Source organism: Lycium ferocissimum, chromosome 6 (genome assembly GCF_029784015.1).
Source record: "Lycium ferocissimum isolate CSIRO_LF1 chromosome 6, AGI_CSIRO_Lferr_CH_V1, whole genome shotgun sequence".
In the NCBI taxonomy this organism is placed as follows: domain Eukaryota; kingdom Viridiplantae; phylum Streptophyta; class Magnoliopsida; order Solanales; family Solanaceae; genus Lycium; species Lycium ferocissimum.
Window position 1 is genome coordinate 15,811,215 of NC_081347.1, and position 18,064 is coordinate 15,829,278.

Genomic DNA, 18,064 nt, shown 5'->3' on the forward strand with positions numbered 1-18,064 from the left:
ACTTTCGTAGATAGGCAGGATCGCTTCGATATGCTCAAAAATGATTCTACGACGTATAAGTACTATGATTTCCACAGGCTGGCCCGGATCGGGTTTACGCTCGTCCGTAGGTCCCGCGACTTTTCTTTGTGTAGTACTAACGACTTTTTTTTGAAAAGAATTTATTATGACTACCTTTCCGACCCCCGAGTATGATTATATATTTATCGGTTGAGTCTGAAATAAGGATGTTTATGTATGTGATTTTGAAACGTGACTATGGTTTTGAAGTTCGGTTGATATGTTCAGTGATATTCGGGAGAAAATCAGATTTGACCATTGTTTTGGCTTACAAATGATGATTCGTTTTGATTAACCTATTAAGTCTTTGAAAATGTTTTAAAGCGTATTTGGTTACTCATGATTCCGTTCGTGCATTCTGGCTACATTTTCGCCAAGTCCGGGCCGGTTGTGTTATCGGGCGCACTATGTTGTATTCGGAAATATGATGTGTATTCTGAAGTAGGATGTGTATTTCGAAACATGATGTGATACGGAGTCTGATATGATATGATGGTTTGATTTACCGATGCGTATTATGGTGTTATGATGTGTTTGGTACGCCGAGCCCCTTTCGGCCGGGTACTGTGTGTATATGTTATGTTATATGTTATATGTATGGATTCTGGAATATAATATGTTGGTATCGAGGCGGTGGTGGGGCAAACCTGGCTGGTGGGGCAAACCCAATGATGAGGCAAAATTCCACATTGGTTCAGGCAAATCCCACATTGGTTTAGGCAAATCCCACGTTGTTCAGCAAATCTCACATTGGTTTAGGCAAATCCCACATCGGTTAATGGCATCTCATATGACCGGTCATGATGTTATGATGCGTTACGGTATGTTTATGGCTATCGTACTATTTACGGATCGGGCCGTACGTTCCTCGGCATTCGGTTAATGTCAGCTCATGTGATAAGTTGTAAGGTTATGATGTGTTACGGTAAGTATTTTGGCATTCTGATTACTATATTTGTCTTACGTACCTCGTGCATACAACTTGCCGCACGGATGTCGCATTTTGGTATTCTGGTTAATATGCTCATTTTCGGTACTTCTTACTTCGGATATGACATCGAATTTCTGTATTTCATGCTTTGCTTACTCTAAAGACATATTCGTCTCGACCCCTTTCTTCGGGGGGGTCGCGTTTAAATGCCCGCAGATACAGGCGACTTGGTGATCCGCCGATTTAGGACACCCTCTTCGTTGTTTGGAGTGCTCCCCTTATTAGGAGCCTACCTTTTGGTATATATTCGTTCGTTGTATTTGTATATATTTGTTCAGAGGTATGGCGGGGCCCTGTCCCGTCATATGATTCTGTTATTCTGTTTAGAGGTCTGTAGACATAGATGTGGGTTATGTATAGTTCTGTTCAGATGCGTTGTGTGAGTTGCGTTTGGGCGGCCCATCCGCCGTGGCAACCTTGTCGGCTGCGTGTATGTATACTTTGATACGTTATGTATATTATGACGGCCTTACCGGCTTTTGTGCAGCTTATATGTTAGTATGTGACAGCTTGGAACCACGAATGATCTCTACGTCGGTGTAGATTGTTTGTATGCTGATTTCGGTTATTGAGTGCGTATGGGTGCCCAACTCGGGCACTAGTCACGACCTACGGGGCTGGGTCGTGACACAAGTTTTCCCAAATTCTCAACGGATTTTCACAAAATTTTCCTACAAGTCAGACCTACCGAAAATTAGATGAGTTTGAGAACTCTTACGAACTTCACTACTTGGTCTTGATCTTAAATCAACTATTTCCATCCAAACTCTTCTTGATAGGACTTTATATGCCTAAAATATCACATTACTTCTCATTTAATACATTCACACTTAACTTTGATTTACGGAGTGTTACATAAAGAATTCGCCTAGACCCACCTCAGTTTCCGATATAAGAAGTTTCTTGGGTCTAAAAGGCTATTATAGGCGTTTCGTAGCGGGATTTTCCTCTATCTTATCCCTATTAACTAAGTTGACTCAGAAAACGGTTAAGTTTCAGTGGTCAGATGCATGTGAGCAAAGTTTTGAAGAGTTGAAGAAGAGGTTGACTCGCTTCCAGCTTTGACACTGCGAGGGGAACCGAAGGGGTTCGTAGTTTATTGTGATGCTTTGGGAATTGTTCTCGGATGTGTCTTAATGCAGCATGGTAAGGTTGTAGTTTATGCATCTCGTCAGCTTAAGACTCATGAAAAGAATTATCCGGCTCATGATCTAGAATTGGCAGCCGTGGTTTTTGCACTTAAGATATGGCATCATTATTTGTACGGAGTGCATGTTGATATCTTCACCGATCATAAATGCCTGCAGTATATTTTCAAGCAAAGAGAGCTGAATCTTAGGCCAAGAAGATGGCTCGAATTGCTTAAGGATTATGATGTAGATATTCTCTATCATCCGGGGAAGGCGAATGTTGTAGCTGATGCTCTTAGTCGGAGTTCCATGAGAAGTTTCACTCAACTTGAGGCAGATAAGAGGACTATGACCAAGGAAGTTCACCGCTTAGCTAGCGTAGGAGTTCGACTCTTGGACTCCGAAGGTGGTGGTGTTATTGTTCAGATTAGAGCTCATTTCTCTTTGGTGGTTGAAGTTAAAGAAAAGCAGTTTAGTGATCCCTACTTGTTGCAGCTAAAGGAGGGGATTCACAAGCATAAGACGACGGCTTTTGAACAAGGGAGAGATGGTAGATGTTGGTACCTTGAGGTACTAAGGCAGATTATGTGTCCCAGATATTGATGAGCTTAGAGAGCGGATTATGTCAGAAGCTCACAATTCCAGGTATTCTATCCATCCAAGTTCCACGAAGATGTATCATGACCTTAAGGAAATTTATTGGTGGAATGATATGAAAAAGAATGTAGCGTATTTTGTGGCTAAGTGTCCGAATTGCCAACAAGTGAAAGCCGAACACCAGAGGCCTGATGGGTTGGCTCAGAATATTGATATTCCTGTTTGGAAATGGGAGATGATAAATATGGACTTCATAACAGGTCTACCTCGTTCATCCCGTAGACATGACTCTATTTGGGTGATTGTGGACCGACTTACTAAATCAGCACACTTTTTGCTGGTTAAGTCCATAGATTCAGCAGAAGATTACGACAAGTTGTACATTCATCAGATTGCATGGGACCGCGTGTTCATTATTTTGGATCGTGGTGCTCAGTTCACAACAAACTTTTGGAAATCCTTTTAGAAAGGACTGGGAATCAAGGTTAACCTCAGCACAGTTTTTCATCCGTAGACAGACGGTCAGGCAGAGCATATCATTCAAACTTTTGAGGACATATTGAGAGCATGTGTCCTAGATCTCAAAGGTAATTGGGATGACCACTTGTCTCTTATTGAGATGAAAGAACAAAAAAGATAAACTTGTTTGATAAAGAGATAATTCTTGAAGTTTCATATTATGATTTGATTATTAGTTATTACTTTGATTTTTGATTAGTGATTGATTATTTGGAATAGTAATTAAACTTGAAATTAGAAAGTTATTGATGATTCATATGGTTTATATTAATTTTTATATTTATATCAACCAAAAGCATAGATATTGTGCTTAAATTGTGCTTTCAATTGGTATTGTTAATGAATTTGGATGCTTGAATGAGATTCATTTTGGAGAATACTATTGGATTTTGATTCGCTTGAAGACGAGTAAATATTTTTATTGGGAAGAGTTGGCAAATTTTTATTTTACTATCAACTTATCTACTTTTTTACTTAGTCTTTTGTAATATTCCTTGATGAAAATAATGTAATAACTGTGGTTTTATTGTATTTTACATGGTTTATATATTTGAGAAGATATTTGAATGAAAACAAGTAAAAAAAGATAATCAAAATGATTAAATAGAATTCTACGCATGAGTTGTCGCATTTGCGGAAGGAACTCACGCAAGGGCCATTGTCAACTCCATTCCACAATCATGTAATCCAGACCATGATAGTGGAGAAGGATCAACCGGTCACAAGTGTGTCAATTGTCACTTTGCGAATGCAAAGTAATGGTCGTGAACGCGAAGATCAGGAGGAGTTGAGCGTCGCAATCACAATATTCTGATCATGATGGCGTGATTCTGAAGAAGTCTGTCAGTTTGAAGATTTCAACTTGAGAGATTTAGAGAAGAATAAATACAACTTTTGGACGATTTTCAGAATATCTTTGGATGGGAATGAACTATCGCGATCGGAGCAAGGATGCATCAACTTCTACATCTAGGATTGAAAATTGGAGCTTCAATTTAATTGAGAAAAAATCCTTAACTTTCTTTCCTCCTTTCTTTAATTTCATGTTATGTAATGAATATATTGGGGGTGTAGTAGTTACTTACAGATTTTGGACATGATTGTAGAGATATATACTTGCATGACTAAATTTTAATTAATTAATTTCTTGTAACTTCTGTATTAATTAGATGCTTGCTAATTTTATGAACGAGTCTTTGTTTATTTGATTAATATTTCTTTGTGTTGATTCCAAAGGGAGTAGTTAACCATATGAAATTCCCAATTCCCCTTGATTAAATTTGAGGAAAAAAAGTAAGAATGAATTTAGATTAATCAACAAGGGTTTGGATTATTTAAGAGATTAATTCAATCTAAGCTAAATATTTTTCATATTTAGTTTGTAGCCTAAATAAAATGTTCTTAATACAATTTGATTAATTAGGTTTGAGAAAATCATCTAAGTTAGACTGCTAATATGTGTACTATAGTGGGAAACAAATAATTGGTAGTCAAGCATCTAATAGTTGTCGAGAGACTATTGAGTAATTAGTTTTCGAAACTAATAACACTGATTAGTTAACGCTGTTTAGACAATTCATTGGATTAGCTCGACTTGAAGATAATTGAACGCCTAGATTCCAAAATGCCCTGTTTTCCATTGTGATTCATTGAATCATTTACTTCCTTTTCTATTTAATTCTATTTTTAGTAGGATTCAACTAAAATCAACTTTGAAAAGTATTTTATATTGTAGAGGACGTGATAAATCTTTTATTAGTTGAATCGTCTTCATATTGTTCCTTGTAGAATTTGGTCCCGGCACATATTGACTTTTATATTCAAATGATCATTGCTATCTCAATTCGAGATATGTTTTGAACGTTATCGTGAAGTCAATCAAAAACTTTTTTTGGTTAAATTTAGAAAGAATTCTTGTTATTCATCGAAATTAAGATCGATGGTTCTAGTTAAGACACATTTTCCAAAGAAGAAAATATCTCGGAGAATGATCAGTTTATGTCCATCTCTAGTTTCCCTCGATGAAAAAAGCAGCACAACAGTAATGAGTAATAGATGGAACAAAAAAAATCCCAGCATCAGTGAGTAAAGATTGCATGTGTACTTGACTGATATTTACACAATAATGCATTGAATGATTGGGATTAATAGTCAGTAGAGTGAATGAAATAAATTATGGAATATCAAATTTTGTATTTTATCATCTATAGTTTGTAGTTTGTTTACCGGCATTAATTCAAATTTCATGTTAAATAAGCATAGTACTAACATTTATTATTAAAAGTTTTTAACTCCTAGGCTTACAATTTTTTACCTCTAATTAATGATAAGTATATTTTAACCTCCCCAATTAATCCCACAATACTCCTTATTAGTAGTGTTGTCGTACTATCATACTCGAATTATAGTTAAAAAAACGTTATTAGCAAATGTCTTTTCCTTATAGTGAATATTAGATGATCTTTTTTCTCGTTCTTCTGTATTTAGCAAAAGCAAAAAGTTACTCCCTCCATCTCAATTTCAGTAACTCTCTTTTTTTTAGTCAATCTAAAAAAGAAAACACTTTTTATATTTAGTAACAATTTATAAACTATTCTAGTTTATTCTTAATACGGAAAAGGTCCAGATATGCCTCTCAACTATACGAAAGTACACGGATATTCCCGTCGTTTAAAGGTGGGTGCACACATGCCCTTAACGTTACATTTTGCGTCACCCATGCTCTTGAGTTAACGGAAACCTGACAAAAATATTGGAGGGCAAATTTGTCTTTGTTCCGCATAGTATAGGGTCATATTTGATTCACTGAAATTCCTAAATATTATGGCACAAAAACAACAATATATGACACAAAATATCACTGCACTTCAAAACATAAAAAACATTTACAATTACAATCGATGCATCCACCATTACATTACATCTAAATTATACAACTAAAAGATCAAATGCGATTACAACCATCTTTTAAAAATTGTTTTCACAAACAAGAGCACCATTTTACCTTTTCGAAAGATTTGTTTTACTAATGATTATATCTTTTTTTTTGTCAATTTGTTGATGACCTGGATAATTCTTTATAGATATTTTTCATCTTCCCAGTCCCAATTTCTACATGATAATGCATGCAACAACTACGTATTGTACCGATAGTTCTTAGATTTTTTTTGTAGTGCATTTTATGCTAGCCAATGATTTTTGGTTACTGCATTTTGAAACTCTACACTTATCATGCAACCCACACTTTGCTCTCTTATTCTTTCACTTGTTTATGAAATGTCGGAAGCTTCGAGTTCTTCAAATAGTTGTGGAAGGGTTCGTCACTCCATCAAATATCATGGATTCCAAATAATTCTACTAAATTTACGTTCTGCGTGGAATTCGCGAAAGGCCAGACCACATTAAATTTTATGTACGACTATATAAATCCCTAAAATGTAATATTCTTTCTATTATTGCTATCAAAATTTCAGCACTACGGGAGACGTTTTCTCAAGTGTCATAAATCTAATGTAAGTTATCTCTTTTTTCTTATGATTTTTTTGTGGCAGATCTGTAATAATTTTTTTTTATATTTATGTTTTGTGTGGCAGTTGTTGCATGCATTATCCTATAGATATTGGGACTGGGAAGACAAAAAATATCTAGAAAGAACTATCCAGGTCATCAACAAATGAAAAAAGGAAAGATATTATCATTAGTAAAATAAATCTTTTGAAAAGATAAAATGGTGCTCTTGTTTGTGAAAACAATCTTTAAAAGATGGTTGTAATTGCATTTGATCTTTTAGTTGTATCATTTATATGTAATGTAATGGTGGATGCATGGATTGTAATTGCAAATGTTTTTTATGTTCTGGAATGCAGTGATATTTTGTGCCATATTGTTGTTTTTGTGCCATAATATTTAGGAATTTCAGTGGATCAAATATGCCCCTATACTATGCGGAACTGCACAAATTTGTCTTCCAATTGTTTTGTCAGGTTTCCGTTAATTCAAGGGTATGGATGACGCAAAACATTACGTTAAGGGCATGTGTGCACCCACCTTTAAATGACGGGCATATCCATGTAATTTCGTATAGTTGAGGAGCATATCTGGACCTTTTCCGTTCTTAATAAGATGATTTATAGACCTACAAATTTAATGACTTATTTTACGCCACAAGTATTGAAAGTCTTCCTTTCATTCTTAAATTTTATGCTCAGTCAAGCACCATCATATAAATTGGGACGTAGGTTACTAAAATGATTTATAAACACAAAAATATATGACTTATTTTAGATCACAAGCTTTCTTTCATTCTTAAAATGCATACTCAATCAAATATCATCACATAAATTGGGACGGAGGGAGTACTAGATAGTATTTTAGGTTGATTGAAAATAATTAATGAAATAATCAAATTATGACCATATATATTCTTTTTAAAACATTCTTAGACAACAAGGAAAAGGGTATCTGATATGAATAGTACATGCAGTATTAAGGTGATATCAGTGTTTTAAAAGGCAGTTTCAGGACTCGTCTCGAGGCGAGGATATGAATAGTACATGCAGTATTAAGGTGATATCAGTGTTTTAAAAGGCAGTTTCAGGACTCGCCTCGAGGCGAGGATATGAATAGTACATGCAGTATTAAGGTGATATCAGTGTTTTAAAAGGCAGTTTCAGGACTCGCCCCGGGGCTCGCTTCGGGGCGGGGCACTAGCAACACGCCTCTAGGCACACGTGCGGGGCTTAGTTCCTGTGAGACTTACGCCCTATACACCCGACTATACGCCCTAAACACGCCTAACGCCCAACGCTCGGGGCTGGCCTAACCGTTCTTACAAAAATTATATGTTAAATTCCTTAATTAAAGTCGTTGACCCTCATAATTCTTTAACAAATAAATGATACTTAATAGTTTTCATCGATAGAAATAAGAAAATTGAGTTTAACTCAAATAACAAGTCGTAATATTGTATATTTACTATTTGAGAACATCGTGAGAGTGAATAACACTTAATATTTCTTTTAAAAATGCATAGCCGAATTGTACATTTTCACTTGTCATTGGTCTTTTGTCCCATGTATCAAAATTATCATATTTTATTATTTCGCTATTTGAAAGTAATTTTATTTTATTCATGAAGGAGTTCCGTTTTAATTATAATACTGATAAAACTTTATTGATTGTTTGCTTATAGGGAGATAAAATGAATAGTTTGATAGTAATATTGTTTTAAGAAATTGTGATTTTTTCATTGTTTGAAAGTTAAGATGTTAGACTTAATTTGCATTTCTTAATAGCTTTTATTTCATTGTATTGTTTAATTGAAAGTTAAGATGTTAGAGTTAATTTGCATTTCATAATAGCTTTTATTTCATTATATTGTTTATACTTGTAAAATTATGTTATATATAATTACAAATTGTAAGTTGTGTATAATCGATTGCTTTAATTAGTATTTTGTGAGGATCAAACACATCTATATATATAATATATATTATTTTTTCATTTATTTACAATTTTCTTTTATTTTTTATGTAATTTTACCTATTTAAAAATATTTATTGTAATTATATTATTTTATGAAATATTAAAAATTAAATACCCATGGGGCTTACGCCTCGTCGAGGCATACGTAAAATGCCCCGCCTTAAGCCCCCGCCTTTTAAAACACTGATTAAAATGCTTGGTCAAATTTGTTTATGCTTAAGTCCGTTGTGTTAATTCATTATAATTTAAAAGAAAAGTTCTTATAAAATATATTATACACTATTTAGGGCAAAAGAGATTTTCCACTAGGATCATATCAATTGCCCAGGGGTGACTCAACTGATGGCCTAAAGACGAAATAGTAAAAGATTCTTCAATTTTTTCATAAAATTCATACAATAATACGACATGAAAAAAGCCTGCATGATTTTTATCTAGTGGTGAGAGCACAACACATAATGTGGGGTTAAGGGCACGGTGTGGTATCAAATTATTTCCTTTGCCAAAATATGATATTTAAGTGAAAAGGGTACACGAGGTATCCTTTATCCATCGGTTTCAAACCTTGTGACATTTGCCTTGGAGATTTCTTATTTAAAAAAAAAAAAATAGACACAAGAAAAACTGCTTCCGATATATGGATCATTCAAATATGATAAAAGGAATAACTAATTCAGAAAAATTGAGTTGAATTAGAAAGTGAAATAGTCATAAACTTGAAAAATTCTTCACATAGAAAAAGACAAATTAGAATTGATTAATTTAATGAGAAAAAAATTATGGTTATTTACGCATTCAACTGTACAACCTCTAACAAATTTAAAAAGAACATTAAAATTTAAAAATCATTTATAGTAATTACATGATTTATGCTCCCTCTGTCCCAATTTATGTGATACACTTTTCTTTTTAATCTATCCAAAAAGAATAATACATTTCCTTATTTGGCAAGAATTTAACTTTAAACTTTACTTTTTACACTTAACGAGATATCTATTACTACACAAATATCTTTAGCTTATTTTAGACCACAATAATCAAAAGTCTTCTTTTATTTTTTAATTTCGTTCCTAATCAAACTATATCAAATATATTGGGACGGAGGGAGTATATTTGATGTAATAATATAATAGTACTTTATATTTTTGAAGTCTTTTAAGTAATATTTAGGGGCCTAAGATAAGTCTTCACTTACCTTACTTATGATCACCGGTCCCTACCTGATCGTGTCCGATAATGGGATTAAAGATAAGTGATAGGTTAGGTTTGCATTAAATTATAATTAATCACTCCTGACTTTCTTTCATTTTGTGATTTTAAAAGAGTAAATGACGGAGTCTTACATCAATTAAGTACTCAAATGACCTTAGCATTGCAGCTGCTTGTAATTATTCTATACAAAACAAAGCCAATAAGTTTCATTTGTCGACTCATTTATTATTTACTAGTTGTTCAATTGAATCTCGTTCGTCCAAAAATTGTATTGCTCAACTATAATAAAAATAATTCTTTTGTATGAGGTTGAATTTTCTTAATATGAAAAAAAAAAAAAAAAAAAAACTCTTAAGTATAATTTTTTTGTATTTACTGAATCTCTTGATTACAATGGGTGCTAATAATCCGAATTCCTTTTTAAATTAGTAAATTTTTTGGTGGATTTAATATATTCAGAATTGATATGACCTGTTTTTTGACTCACTCCATAAAAAAGGGCGCTAATTCCCTCAAAATAGAGAACTTCAAAAAAAAAAAAAAAAAAAAATTTTTTGGAAGAAGAAGCAAGCTACTTTTTTTTTAAGTTCATCCAAACAGACTCAAGGATTAGTGCATTTTTTATTGATTAAATATAGGTTTATTTTCTAAGTCATTTGCCCTAGAGGTTAAGGGGGTGAGACTTGACATTTTCTCCTAAACCTAATACGTTACTCTTAGAAGTACCGAACTTATAATTAGGTACATTTCCTAAGCCATTTTTCTATCATTACACACAAGTAACATATAGTTTCTTTTTACCATATGATTAGTGATGGTTTATATAGCTCATCGCTTAATTGTATATGTAAAATTAAAACAAAGTTTGTGGTTTGTGATATACAAGAGTAACAGAGTTTTTGTAAATTAGATTATAGTAGTGATTCAACCATTTTTTTTTTTTTTTGTTCGATCAATATGTGCTAATTAGTCAAGTGCGTTACACTTGCAACAAGGGTATAAATATGAATAAGAGATCGATAAATTTGTCTGGTGTATTTTATCACTTTATTATTGTATTGACGAACGTTTTTATTGGAATACCATTTCTATCGAATTCCATAGGAAAATGCGTTATTTTAGTGCTGGTGTAGATAGTTTGTTGGTCCAATTGTATTCGATCATCAGTGCTTTATCTCATCAGTATGAATATAATCTCCAACAAATTAAGGGCGAAGTCTCCATAAGAGGTTATCAACAACAAGAAAAGATACATAAACGGGAAAACTAGCCTCATAAATGATTTGGCCCAAAAAAAAAAAAAAGAAAAAAAAAAAAAAAAGGAAGAACTTGTTTCCTTTTTTCCCTAAATAGGCCAAAGTACGAATCTAGGAAGTTAGGCTTGCCTCATTATTCTTGGTAGGAGGAGTTAGTAAGGGAATATATCGTTGTAAATGACCTTGCAAATCACTCTTTTCGGTATTATTTACTTGTTATATTTTACAAAAATAATTATTTCAAAATACTTGTCGGTTTGAAATTAACCAAGAAAGTATTAATATCTAAGGCTCCATTTGTCTTTATCTAGTGTAAACATTTTTTTGGGAGCGAGATATAAGAATGGAAGTTTGAAGAATAAAACGATAAATTAGTCAAATACTCAGTATTAATTTATTTCTTAAAGAGTGTAAAAAGATTAATATTATTTAAATAGGACCCGTGGGAATAAATTCGAAGATGAATATTGGAAAGGAGAATAGAGTCTCTTTTCATTTTCCCCAATTGATTGACCAGAAAGATACGATCTTTTGTTTTTTATTTTGCCAAGTTATATTAGATACTATAAAATAATACCAATTAGGGTATATTAACTAATAGTAGTACCATGATTAGCTATGCAAGTTCCAACATACAAACCAAACAATGTAGAAAGCAATACCAAAACTTACATACCATAATTATATTATAAATTATAATATATGAAAACCAGACGATGTTAATCTTAACAAATACGCTCACGTTTCTAAACAAGTAGTGCCTTAAAGGAAAAATAAACTAAAATCCACCATTTCACATCACCAATTAAAGGAAAGGGGAGAACAAATTTAAAGACAGTATAACATGTAGTTCGGTAAATGAAATAAAATCTTAAAAAGGACAAAAATAAAAATTTAAAAAAAAAAAAGTTAGCTGCTAACCTCATTCCACAGGACTAAAACAATTAAAATGTATACTACTTCAAGCAGTAACTACAGATAAGAAGAAGAAGATAACAAGAAAACAATGAAAATGATGTCATAATATATTCTTGTCATATAAGATAACAAGAAAACAATGAAAATGATGTCATAATATATTCTTGTCATCTAATCGTTTGTTATTTAATTAGAATTCGTTTTTGCCCCAAATCCGATGTCTAGGACAAAAATTAAGGAGGCCCATTTGAAGGAAAACAAATTGTAAATTAAATATTCAATTCAAATTAAAGTAAAAAGATAGCTTTGTCAGCTCAAAAATTATATTATCTTCGATTTTTTCTCTTCTTTGTTTCTTTAAATTTTGCCCTTAATATTTGAAATCATTAATTTTTATCTCTTCCTTAAACGAGTGGTTAATGATTATATGCCTTTTCGAAGTAGTAAAGCGAGTTTGGAGAAAAATATTAATGTTTTTTTTTTTTCTAAAAGAACAACAATTTTGGACCAATTTTCTTTTATTGAAGTGACAGATAAAAGAGATCCAAAAGAGCAGTCTTGTGTCTACCACTTATTTGTTGTAAACTTCATGAAAACATCAACACTGGGACAAAACTCACTTATCCTGAAGCAAAATTATATTAAATCATAACTTAAAGAAAGTCGTGATTTTACAGCTATGTCCAATCCCAAAAATATAGGCCTTTGGGCAAATTTGTCCAGTAATATATATATGTAGCTTTTTTTCACATATATACCAAAGACATGGAAAAGTATTATGCTACAACCAAATGTCCAGGCAAGGCATACAAATTCAGTTTCATGGTATACAAGGTAGATTAAACTTTGGTTCGATTGATTAAAGAAAATTTTCCCGATTTTAAAAGTGGCTAGCATTAAAAATATTTTCCAAATTATTTTGGTATTTTTAAAGGATTGTGATTTTGATTGTTGGTATACGGGGTACACTAATAACCATGAATTTGAATTCAATTACATCTCAAAAATTGCTAGACACAAATGATACCAACTTTTCATTACTTGATATTGGTATTTTTGGTATGCTTTAGCATTGATTTGGAGAAAAAAGAAAGGAACCTACTCGCATTTCAAAAGCTATTTCTTTACGATATATATAGAGAGATTGCACAACAATTCACATCCAACGGAACAATTTCAAATGCTCTTTTTTATATTGAATTGCTATCCCTAGAAAGTTGATTTCGCCTTGATATTATGTTATTTTTGACACTTCAACTTTGATATTACAATGTTACAAATAGCGAATTCAATCATGACTACTCTGAATTTGGAAGAATTAGAAATTGGATGCTACTTAGAAAAAAAAATATACAGATAACATTAAATATATTTTTTAGAATTGACATTCTCGATTAGAGTTCATAACGTCTAAATGGGGCATAACTTTAACTTTTTCTTAAAGAAATGCAATTGAATAGATACACTCCCCTAAGGATGCGAAATTATTTTTATTTTATGCTTGAGCGGGGTTCTCCCGTAATTTCATGTATTAGGAAACATCTTTCAAGCAAAGGGCAAAATTTAAAGACCACAAATATGAAGGGCAAAATTTAAAGACCACAAATTTGAGTGGCAAAATTTAAAGACCACCCCAAATTAAGGGCAATCCGTGCAAAAAAATGTTAAACCTTCAAACTCTTTTAAGGAAACTTGTCCATAACGCCAAGTTGAATTATATACTGGATTTTGGCTCATTAGTCCTTTGGGTGGTCTTTAAATTTTGCCCCTCATATTTGCGGTCTTTAAATTTTGCCCTTCATATTTGTGGTCTTTAAGTTTTGCCCTTAATTGGAATTATTTTTGGGTTCGAACCCCGCTCAAGCATAAAATAAAGAAATAATTTCGGCAAATTTGATGAGGAGTGTTTGACACATAACTTCCTTAAGGAAAAACTAAAGTTATGCCGGAGGGAGGCATAACTTTTCCTCAAGACATAGTTTAGTTATGCCTTATGGAGCAAAACTTTTCCTTAAGGAACTATGCCTTAAAAAAAAAATTTTTAATTAAGGCATAACCAAAAGTATGCCTTAACTAAAAGTGTGCCTAAAAAAGTTTAAAAAAAAAAAAAAAAAAAATGTCTCAAGGCAAATATTAATCAAGCATAACTTAAAAAAAAAACTAAAAAAAATGTGGGAGGGGCATAATTTAGTTTTGCCTTATGGGGCAAAACTTTTCCTTAAGGAATTATGCCTTATTAAAAAAATTTTTAATTAAGGCATAACCAAAAGTATGCCTTAACTAAAAGTGTGCCTTGAAAAGTTTAAAAAAAAAAAAAAAAAAAAAAAAAAAAAAAGTGAATCTCCGCATAACTTTTAAAAAACTAAAGTTATGCGCAGGGGGCATAACTTTTCCTCAAGGTATAATTTAGTTTTGCCTTATGGGGCAAATTTTTCCATATTGAACTATGCCTTATGAGGCATATTTAATTAAGGCATAACACAAAAGTATAACTAAAAGTGTGCCTTTAAAAGTTAAAAAAAAAAAAAAATATGTCTCAAGGCAAAGTATCCCATATTGACAAAATAACTTCCATTAAGGAAAACTAAAGTTATGCGGAGGGGGCATAACTTTTCCTCAAGGCATAATTTAGTTTTGCCTTATGGGGCAAAATTTTTCCTTAAGGAACTATGCCTTATGGGGTATATTTAAAAAAAAATAACCAAAAGTATGCCTTAACTAAAAGTGTGCCTTGAAAAGTTAAAAAAAAAAATTTAAAAAAAAAAATTTGTGGCCCACATATTTTAAATAACTTTGGTTTTTAAAAAAAATTGTGTGGGATCCCATATTACTCTCTCCAACTTGCGAAATTATTTTTTTATTTTAAAAAAAACGGGGTTCGAACCTAGAACCCGGGTATCCAAACGAAGGACAAAAAAAGAACACATATTAACAAAAGGCAAAATTTAAAGAAAAAAAAGAAGGGCAATCCGTATAAAAAACTATATAGAAGCATGGGTCTCAAAATACAAAAATGCGTTTAGAAAATCAAACAATTAAATCAATAATGCTTCGTCATCCGTTTATTAAAAAAAAAAAAAAATGTGTGGTCCCCATATTAAACACCAATGAAATTAAAAAAAAAAAAACACCAACCAATATTAAATATATATAAAAAAGTGAAACCCGCCATCTCCAAACTCACGGAAGAAAAAAACTGAACCCCATATTAACAAAATCAACCAATATAAAAAAAAAAAAAAAAAAAAGTGAATCCCATATTAAAAAAACAAACAATAAAAAAAAAAAAAGTGCAGACTTTGTATTTTTAGCAAACACTAATATAATAAAGTTTTAGATACGGAGCACAAACTACAATGTTATATTAATCGTGTTTTGAACATAGTGTATATATATATATATATGATATGCATAAAAATAGTGCAAACTAATAATGTCCAAAAGGGTGGGCCCCATACTAAACAACACCAAGCAATATAAAAATAAAAAATAAAAAATAAAAAAAAAGAAGAAGAAACTATATAAAGCATGGGTTTAGACCCATGCTTCGTCGTCCGTTGTCCCTTAAAAAAAAAAAGGGGTGGGCCCCATACTAAATAACACCGAGCAATAAAAAAAAAGGAAGAAAAAAAGTGAAACTCACCATCTCCAAACTCATGGGAAAAAAATAAAGTGGACCCCATATTAACAAAATCAAGTAATATCAAAAAAAAAAAGTGAACCCCATATTAAAAAAAATATATAATGTTAAAAAAAAAAGTGCAGACTTTGTATTCGTAGCAAACACTAATATAATAAAGTTTTAGATACAGAGACAAACTACAATGTTATATTAATCGTGTTTTGAACATATATATATGTATATATATTATATGCATAAAAATAGTGCAAACTAATAATGTCCAAAAAAAAAAAAATGCACCCCATAAAGGGTGGACCCCATACTAAACAACATCAAGCAATATATATAAAAAAATAAAAATAAAAAAGTGGAACCCACCATCTCCAAACTCACGGTAAAAAAAAGTGGACCCCATATTAACAAAATCAAGCAATATAAAAAAAAAGTGAACCCCAAATTAAAAAAAAATAATGTTAAAAAAAGAAAGTGCAGACTTTGTATTCGTAGTAAACACTAATATAATAAAGTTTTAGATACGGAGTACAAACTACAATATTATATTAATCGTGTTTTGCATATATATATATATATATATATATATATATATATATATATATATAATAATGTCCAAAAAAAAAAAAAAATGCACCCCATATTAAAAAATTAAACAATATTCATGTAATTTCCAAAGTATCTCATTAAGTCAATAACGATGGATTCATTGCCATGTGCGTATCAATCCATTAGTGGGAGCAAATGAAATTGCTTTTCTTCAAAAGGTTAAGTAGTCAAACTATACAATTTTTTTTATTTTTTTAATTAGCCTGAGATCTAATCTAGATATTAAACTGTTGTATTTGTTATTCCGTCATGTCATTTATTTGTTATGTTTACTAAAATAAATATGCTTAAAATATTTATATTTTAAAATAAGATAGAATTTAATTACTTTTTTATTTTTATTCTTACTCTAATAAATGTGAAAAGAGATTAATGTCGTAAAAAAAAATATATCAAATGGAGATCAAATAATGAATAAGGTAAATTAGTCAAATTATAATTCTAATCGACGTTTTCTTAAAAGACCATGCAAAAGACAACATGATAAGTAAAATGAGCTAAACCGAGAATATTTACCAAAAATTAAAAAATATTTCTTCGTTTAAATAGAAAATCAATTTCTACTTTGTTTCGTTTTAAACATGTAAAATTAATTTAATAATTTGAATTAGAATTATCCAAATCAAAATTTGATAAAAAATAATAAGTATTTTACACCTTAAATTAATCGAATTAAAATTGAAAGTATCAATCGATGCTTAAATATTGCTATTGTTTTATCTCAAAGAGAGGAAAATAGTTTCCTTTTAAACAAATCTTCTCTTTTAAAAAATATTAATAAATTTGCCGATTTTGTATTCGTAGCAAACATTAATATAATAAAGTTTTAGATACGGAGCACAAATTACAATGTTATATTAATCGTGTTTTGAACATAATATATATATATATATATATATATATATATATATATATATATATATATATATAATATCACTATTCAAAGACAACTACATACACATAGATGCACTATAATTTAAAGTGTTGGGCCCGTGCGCAGCACGGGCATACGCGGTCTAGTAATATCACTATAATACGAACACTTGTTGAGATGGCCGAGTTGGTCTAAGGTGCCAGATTAAGGTTACGGTCCGGAAGGGCGTGGGTTCAAATCCCACTTTCAACAGAGATATATGTGTGTTTATCCTGTGATTTCTGTTTTTTGCTCAGCTCCGATATTGTTAGGTCTTATATTCAGCCCTACTCATATTTTTTGCTCAGCTCCGATATTGTTAGGTCTATATTCAGCCCTACTCATATCATATGTGCCCAATACTAACGAGTCCAATTTCCAAGGTCCAACTATTTTTTGCTCAGCTCCGAGTATTCTTATGGCTTATATTCAGTCCTACCCATATCATATGTGCCAAATACTAATCAGTCCAATTTCCAACGTCCAACAGATTAGTAACCCGCGACCCTATCATTATAGTATTAATTCTAATATGAAATTACGCGGCATGGGCGGCAGGATGGCCTCAATCCTTGTTAACTATAGAAAATTATACATTCTAAAAGTGAGGTTGTTAATCGTTATGACGTGTCTCGAAGGCTCAAAGTCAAAACCAAAAATATGAAATAATCGATTAATCCAAAATCGAACTTAAAAAATCCAATCTGATCCGAACTTATTGAATTGGAAAATTGTTATTTC

General features: G+C 31.6%; 1 non-coding gene across 1 annotated transcript; it reads left to right on the forward strand.

The window, feature by feature from the left end:
* The first annotated feature begins 17,455 nt into the window (after nt 1-17,455).
* On the forward strand, nt 17,456-17,536 carry TRNAR-ACG (transfer RNA arginine (anticodon ACG)). Its single transcript has one exon. It is a non-coding gene; the product is annotated as a tRNA-Arg (tRNA).
* Nucleotides 17,537-18,064: the final 528 nt, after the last annotated feature.